This window comes from Condylura cristata, unplaced genomic scaffold, assembly GCF_000260355.1.
Source record: "Condylura cristata isolate star-nosed mole 26May11 unplaced genomic scaffold, ConCri1.0 scaffold00007, whole genome shotgun sequence".
Taxonomy (NCBI): Eukaryota; Metazoa; Chordata; class Mammalia; order Eulipotyphla; family Talpidae; genus Condylura; species Condylura cristata.
The window spans coordinates 50,571,446-50,580,225 of NW_004567108.1; positions in this window are offsets into that span (position 1 = coordinate 50,571,446).

Sequence of the window (8,780 nt, forward strand, 5' to 3'; positions counted from 1 at the left end):
CTGTTTAATCTGATGACTAGTCTAGCTGAATGAATTTACCACTTCAGTGGTTCTTCTTCAGTTCCAACATGTCTATGCAGACCTGAGCTCAGTCCCTGCAGGTCTTGTCTGTACCAACCTAACAAGGAAATCCTCAGAGCCTTCAGAGGGTCATTCAAAGTGCATATTGATCAGAGCACTGTGCCATAAAAGAGCTAGAAGGCCTTTCACCATTGTTTTTAAGCAACAGTCATAGGCAAGGGATGTATCATTTAGCTCTAGCACAAGATTGCCATGGATAATTGCAGGGGGCGGGTGCCGATTCATTTGGGAAAATGGGCAATGCATAATTTGTAAGTGCACATAATGAAGGAAAAAGTGAAGCATCCTGGGGTACAGAACAGTATGGTGTTTGGGGCACAAAGGACCGAGATTCAACTCCTAGCTCTGTTACTTACTAGGTAGATGTCTGAGCTTCCTTCATCTCTAGAATAAGAAAAGGTTGTAGTTACCTGAAGAGTTGTGGTTAGAATTATTTGGGATAGGGCCATTCCCTGGTGGTGCAACAGGTTAAAATCACAACACTATAAAGCTCTTACAGCTGCTGCAGCATGAGTTCGATACCCAGCCAGGGAGGTGAACCACATGGCATGGCAGACCTCTCCTGACACACCCGCTGCCCCCCTCAGCAGTGTGTTTCAATAGATCTACCTGTTCTGTTCCCCACTCTGTCTCTGGTGAATACTCTCACCCCCACACTTCTGGCCTGTACCCTAGTTCTGTATGCATAAATAAATAAATCTTTAAAATAAAAAGAATTATATGGGGTTAAAAATTGTGAAGCACAGAGCTCGATACTTAGCACATGGCAGACTCTTAGAAAGGAGGGAAGGAAGCAACACATGAGGTGGTGGCTTGGCAAGGTAGGGTCCTTGGTGTTGCAGGTCTCAATAGGCCTGGAGAAAAAACACCCAGTAAATATTTCTTGTATATAATCGTGCTCCTGGGTTACTCCCGACAGGCTTGCCATGTGCATCAGCAGTCTCTCCCCCTTCCCTGGTCTTCCCACAGTGTAGTTGATCGAAGCTGACTCAGAATTGTATATTTGCATGAGTAGGACACTGTAATCTGTACTCTTGGCTTTTCCTTTGGTATATTTCTGAAAGCTGATCTCAAAATTGTGTGGGGAACAACTGTTTCATGTCTCACAGTGAGGGAATTTGTAGAACTTTGAGACATGAGTCCTTACCAACCATAGTTAAGTCAAACTATAAAAACAGTCAGGTCTACACTCTGGGCAATCGCAGTTTATACAAGAAATCACTGTTTATTTCTGAAGGCAGTCATAGTCACAGAATGTCCAATCTAAAACAAATTGTAGTATTTGTAATTATTAACAAAAGTGGCGCCATCATGTGACAAGAGCAAAAAATAGCATGCACTCAGAACCAGGTTGAAAGCCACATTTATGAACTTTTAATTAATTTTTGGTAGTGGGATTCACTGATTCTAGGTAGATGTCTGAGCTCATTTAAATTTTGATTACATTATTTCAAATAGAGCGCCCAGTGAGATTTTGTTACTGTTTTCAGTTGGATGATTTCAAGTGCATTTAATTCAAATGTACACGAAAAGCAAAAAGCCCCATAATTTAGTTTCTGTGATCAGAACCTAATGTAGACAACAAGTGGTAACATGGACTTCTCAGGCTAGATGGAATAAGAGATTCAGGGCTTGGATAATGTTCAATACACATTAGATGGCTTTGATTTGCTTAGAGTGCCATTAAGTTGACTCAAACTATGAAGCAAAAATAAACATATTAGCTAGCATTAAAAATACAAAAAAAAAATTGTGGTCCATATGGCAGGTGGTTTAGATACAAGTTTAAATAAAAGCGAAAAGTAAAGAAGTTTTAATAGTATAAGTCCACAAAGAAAGAGGGGGGAGAGAAAGTAGAAGTGAGAGAAGGGAAAGGAGGGATGATGGAAAAAGAGGAGAACCCATGGGTGCTGTATCACTGAATACCTGGAGGAAACAGAGAGTAGGAGGTAATTAAGGGGGCTGGATGGAGGGAGCTGTGAGGGACTCCAGTGCTTTTAACCAGAAGGATTTAAAAAACACCTGAAGAGTTTTATATATTATAGATCAGGCTTCGGGAATCTGCAACTGAAGAAAATGCTCAGTGGTGTATGAAAATGAGAGCGCAGAGCAAAAACAAGACTTTTAAATTAAAATTTATACTTTGAAATGTTGACCACACAATTCCCAGACAATATCCACTCTATAATACACACACAACTTTTAGTGGCCAATTCTTATACTCTTTAAGAAATAATTCTGTATCTCTCTGAGTTCTTTTCCAAAATGCTATGGGAAAACCTTTCTTTCTGGTTTATCCATCCAATAGAAACGGTAAAAAACAGACAAAATACATGAAACAACAGTTCTCTGAGTTCACCGAGGAAACCTAAAGCACACAGGTGGAGGGACTTATGTTCAGAAGAATGAAGATAAACTAGTAGAATAAACTATGAAGACTAGAATACAGTTGTAAGATGCTAGAAAATGCATATTGGGCCCATCCTTGGCCTCTGACATATGTCTCCTGAAATCTTACTTATTTTCTGCCTAACATGAGGTTCTTTTTTTCTAATGAGCCACAATTGGTGGACTCTTGGGTGGCTCCATGTCAGGGGCAGTGGCACTGGAAAGACCAAGCCATGATTAGAGGCTTGGAACTTTTATCTCAAGCCTTGAGAAGGGAGAAAAGCTACCAATGGGATTCTGATTAGTTATGCCTTTGTGATAGTACCTTCATTTCATCCCCAAAGTACAAGGTTCAAAGAGTTTCTGGGCTGGAATTCCACTCCTAGGGATCTACCGTAAAAACACAAAAACATTAATTCAAAAGGATACCTGCACCACTATGTTTATTGCAGCATTGTTTACAATAGGAAAAACCTGCAAACAACCCAAATGCCCCCATTAGATGATTGGATCAAAAAGCTGTGGTACATAAACACAGTGGAGTACTACTCAGCAATCAAAAAGATAAACTTAAGTCATTTGCAGCAACATGGATGGAGCTAGAAGGGATCATGCTCAGTGAAATAAGGCACAAGGAGAAAGAAAAATATTGAATGGTTTCACTTATAGAAAAAAATATCAGAGAACCAAATAAGACACAGGGGAAAATGATATTGTTATTACAATACAAAACACAACAAAAGAAAAACAATTATAAACCATAGATATCCCACAAGCCATGGGGAGACAGGGATCAGAAGAAGGGAGGGAGTAATGTGGGGAAGGCAGGAAGTAAACATTGTTTGTTTTTTTTTTAAAGATTTATTTATTTATGCATACAGAACTGAGGTACAGGCCAGAGGCTCAGGGGCTGTGAGAGGCTCCACCAGAGACAGAGTGGGGAGCAGAACAGGCAGATCGACGAAGTACACTGCTGAGGGAAGCAGCGGACGGGTCAGGAGAGGTCTGCCACGCCATGTGGTCACCTCCAGAGCAGGCGGGAATCGAAATCATGCAGAAGCAGCTTTAGATTCTCAGTGCTGTGCTTTAACCCGCTGCGCCACCAGGGAGGGCTGTAAACATTGTTTTAAAACAAACAATAGGCCTTTCCTGTTGGCGCACTTGAAGCACAGCACTACAAGCTAGCTGCAGCTGCTTCAGTGAGAGTTCGATCCCCAACCAGAAGGTGGTCCACAGGGTGCAGCAGACCTCTCCTGTCTCGCCCACTGCTCCCCTCAGCAGTGTACTTTGTCAATCTTCCTGTTCTGCTCCCCACTCTGACTCTGTGAGTCCTCTCACTGACCCTGCAACTCTGGCCAATACCCCCGTCTATCTGCATAAATAAATAAATCTTTAAAAAATGAACAATAATGTAAATAGATATGTAAATTAATAAATTAAAAAAAAAAAGAGCTTCCAGGGTGGAAAACACCTGGAAATGCCGGGGAAATTGTGTACTGGAAAGGGCACAGAAGCCCCACACCCTCCCCACATCTTGCCCCCCACAGCTCTTCTACCTATGTGTTCATCGGTGTTCTTATCTGTTTCATAATAATTCCTTATATGGATGTGCTTTCCTGAGTTCTGAGAGTAGTTCTGGCAAATTTCTCAAATCCAAAGTAGAAATTATGGGAACCCCTGGCATTATAGTCAATTGGTCAGAAGTACAGGTAATAATCTGGGCTTAGGGTTGAAGTAGCTTAATTTTCCTCCACTTAGAAGTAACTATTTTTTTTTCTAAGATAGATAAAAAAAATTTTAGGTACCAATAAGTACATCACTGTTTATTGTAATGCACCAGAATTTTATTGGAATACATTGTGCTCTTGAAATATAGAGAGCAAATTCCTCCTTTATGGGAAAATTATAATTTATTATGACTTTAAATTCATTATGACTTTAAAGTCATTATGTTCCATTTGTTTAGATTTCTTAATCAGGGGTTCCATTGCCCACATATTCTGTGGCCTTTATATCTACCATATATTTATTATGGTCTCTATAATTCTTTGGCTTCTTTTTTTCTGGAGACAATTAATGATAATTGTCTCCAGAGTTTCCGCTAGATCAACAGTTCAATAAATAGCTACTCACCACATGTGGCTATTTATATTTAATTAAAGTATTTTCAATGTAAAATCCAGGTTTTTGATTGCACTTACCACATTTTAAGTGTTCAGTAGGCACTGTGGCTTCTCTACTGGACAGCACAATTACAGGACTTTCCATTCTTTGCAGAAAGTTCTACTGAACACTACTGCTCTCTACCAATAATTGCTTGCTGCATGTTTCCTTTTGAAGGATCTTTGCTTTCTGCTATAAGATGTTTTTATCTATTACTTGCATGTTTTTATAGAAATTTTCTGTATTAAATTTTTGCTGAGATATATTTTCCATTTAACTTTGTTTCCCCCCCCCCTCCCTTTATTTTTCTCTTTTTACTGAAGAGAAAGATTTGTCCAGGCTTATTTATGCTGCTTACAGTGTGTCTGAATTCTCCTTCATTCCATTCCCATCTTGTTTTACTTTATAAACTATATTCAAGAGTCAGCATATGTGGCCTATGGGACAAATGAGCCCATTTCCTATTTTTGTAAATAATTTTATTGTTTCAGATTGTCAGTGGCCATTTGCATATTGCAATAGCAGAGTTGAGTAGCTGTCACAGAGCTCACATGATTTGGGATGTTGAGATGTTTACTTTGTGGGCCATTACCAGAAATGTCTGCTGACTCCTAAGCTGAAGGAAAAACTAACTGTAGCCTGAGTGCACGGGAAAGGGTGAGACTAGGGTTGAAAGAGATTTTTCTCAGCTGGGTCCTATATGTCTTTCATTAGTTAAACCAGGTGCTGTTTTCTCTGGTGATTTTACCAAAGGTTTGCTTTATAAGGTCAGGGTTGACTGCTTTCAGATCAGGGGGAAGCTTGAATTTTGGATTATCCTTACCCTCTGGCTGGATTTGGACCTCTGGACTTCAGCCGCTTCTAAGGTGAGCACCCCACTTTGGTCTTGCCCTGTTCACATGGTCAGTTATTGCTACTCCAAAATTGCTGACAGGTGTGACAATGATGGTGTGGATCCCCTCTTAAACTCCCCCCCCCCCCTTGAGCATCTTTAAGATAAAGAGGAGCTCTAGTCATGACTCTCTAGTCATCCTCATCCTGCACCTGCTACTGTCTCTGGGTAACTTTTTTTCTTTCTTTTTTTTTAATTTCTGAAGAGGTAGGTCTTCCAGTTCATAAAGGTTTCTGCTTCACCAGCTCACCTTTGTAAGTTATTCAGGAACTGGTTTTCCTTAGTTATGTCTCTTCATCCTCTGGGAAGTGAATACTAAGAGCTTTCTAGAATTCACACCATGTTTCTTATAATAGTTTTACTTTTCATTGGCTAGCATCTCCTATGTGGCATATTTGTCTGCTTTTGACCTCTTGATTTTAGATTTTGAAGAAATGGAAATTTTAAGATCTGCCTTTCTTCTGCTATCTGAAAAGGGAAGCTTATATACTGGTTTGAAAACATGGTTAGTAAAGAACATACAGCATTTACGAAAGTTCTGTATTTACTTTCCGCTTACAAGGTTTGCAACTAGAATAACCACACAAGAGGATGTTCCTTATGACTTTCGTTTCCCTGAATAAACTAATTAGCATATGTAATTTGGGCAGTATTATTTGTTTTTACTCAAAATGACCAATGAAATTAACACAAGAAGAATGTGGGATTTTATAAAAAATTCCATTCAATCACAAACTGAATCAACATCACTTTATACAATTATAAGGGTGAAAGGCACTACACAAAGTTGTTAATTAATATGTTACTGTATGTATTTACAAACCACTTGTACTGATAGTACTTGAAATGAGTATTTCCTGATGGATTTAATATTGAACTAATATTCCAAAAATAATACTGCCTTATCTATTTTTTAATCAGAAATTCAAATGCTATGAAAAATATCTATAAAGATATTAGTCAAATATCTATAGATTTCAAACTACATGGCTCAGATATCCTTATAGATATTTGCACTTTGAACAAAGTGTGCCATACTTGTTATTTCAAGGGGGTTCCTGTGGGCTGAGATTTGAACATCTATTTTCTCTGTTTTAAGATGCTTAAATAAAGTCACTGAAGCTCAAGCATTTCCTGAAGAGCTCTTGACACTTAGCCAAATACTTAGCATGAGGCATTATTTACTAACTAAAATGATAGTAGGAACAATTTGAACAGAAATGTCAAAAAGATATAAATTAAACTTAAGTTTTATAAGAGGTAAGACATTCGGATTTTAAAATTTTGTAAATAATTGGACAGCTTGGATTTTAGGAATGAGATCATAAAAGAAAGTTCAAAAAAAACTTCTGAAACAACTGACAAAAAATATAAATGTGAGCTCTGATTTTGTCAGGCACTTGTAGGAAAATTTCAGAAAAGGGAACATTTTTGCTAAAACTTGCTATAAGCAAAATTATCTGTATGTTATTTTAATGGAAACTTGTGAAATCTGAAACGTTCAAATGTTTTTGGTCTCAGAGTCTTTTATTCAATATGAAAACTGAGTAAAGGTTGAATCCATCCAGACCTTGTATCATAAATTGTAGCCAAAGTGAAATGCAATTATTATTTCGATATATGCCATTATAATTATTAATGATCAGATTGTCTATCAGATTATGACTGACTTAAGTGAATTTAATATAAAGTAGAGGTCTTTGGTATAAGCTGTGAATTTTCTGGTATCAGTTTTTATTGCATACCCACATATTACAGTATGACTATAATTTCAAGAGATAAACTTGCTTATTTGTTGCATGATTAATAAAATTTCACAGTGTACAAATATAACTTTTGGAGCCATGCTTTTGTTATCAGCATATTTTAGATAATGCACATCACCATCTTTTGCACTGGGTGTTAGAGACAAATCAAAGCCATTGTTACTGCCATTTCTCTGCAAGCATGTGACTATCAATCTTACCTTTATATGTAGCAACTTTTAACAAAATATGCTGGCGTTAGTCCTTGTCAATTTTTCTTGCCAGACTGCTACCTGATATTTCCAACCTCATTTCCTATTACTTTGTAGCTGGTGGCACACCAGCCTGCCCTTCTGTGACCTCATTATGCTTCTTTCCATTCTTCTGGCTTGGCACAGGCTAGTGAAATCCCTACTCCTTTTCTGCCTTGCTGTTGCTCTTTCTTGTAGATATAGCCCAAGCCTCAGTAAAGGCTTCCAGAGCATAATCCTCAGTTGACCAGCCACGGTCCCTCTCTCACCCTCATGAAATAATAACGTAATCCTATTATATTTGGTACACTGAGTTACCCATCCAGTAAGATGGATGTTGGTGGATACAAACTGGACGTCTCAGTCTTATGATCTGTAATTTAAATGTTCTAAGTCTTTAGCGAAAAATAATTCTATACCCAATGGAGGAGTAGGCAGTGCGGTAAAAAGAAATATAAGCCCACAGATGAGCAAGAAGGAAAGGAGACATTCACAAAGCAGGTGTAAAGGGCACAGGTGAGTTCAGTTTCTTTAGCGCCTCATTCTCTCATTTGAGGAGATGGGCGTATATTGGCAGTTCCTTTCTCAATCAGTGACACCTTTAGTTCTGATTACCAATGCGACCCACCTTGGAGCAAAACCTAAACTTAAGCCGAACGACCCTAGAGAAAAAACCCACGGAGAAAATGGCGGGGCGGAGCTAGTCCTGCGCATGACCTCTGCAGGCGGAAGCGGCCACCGCGTTGCGCCTGCGCCCTCGGTGCTCCCTGCGCCTCCGCCCCCGAGGTCGGGGTTCTCCGCCAGGGATCCGGGCGGGATGGTACCGCTGTGCCAGGTAAGGCTGAGAGACTCCACTACGTGTCCGCCTCTTCCCTTCCACAGTCCCAGGCTAGTTCCATCGGATCCCCTGCATCCATACAGTTCCAGGGCCGCGGCAGCCATCCCCGAGGTGCACCGTTCCGGCTTTTGGAGGTTTCGCCAACTCTAGGCGTCCGGGGACAGTGACTCACCCGTTGGTTCCTAATGCCCTTCACCTTTGCCCCTGCTTCTCAGATTTTTCTATTGGACAAAGGCATGCTTTCAGTTTATAAAGAAATTCATGTAAGAATTCTTGTGAATGTGTATTTCATTTGAGTATTTGCAAACCACTGCTTATTTGCAAACCCCTAATTGCTTGTGGAGAATTTGAGCCTAGTGACAGGTGGTTATATAGCTTGATTCCGATCAAGGTACCTTTAGGTACCAGAGTGACTGCACTGG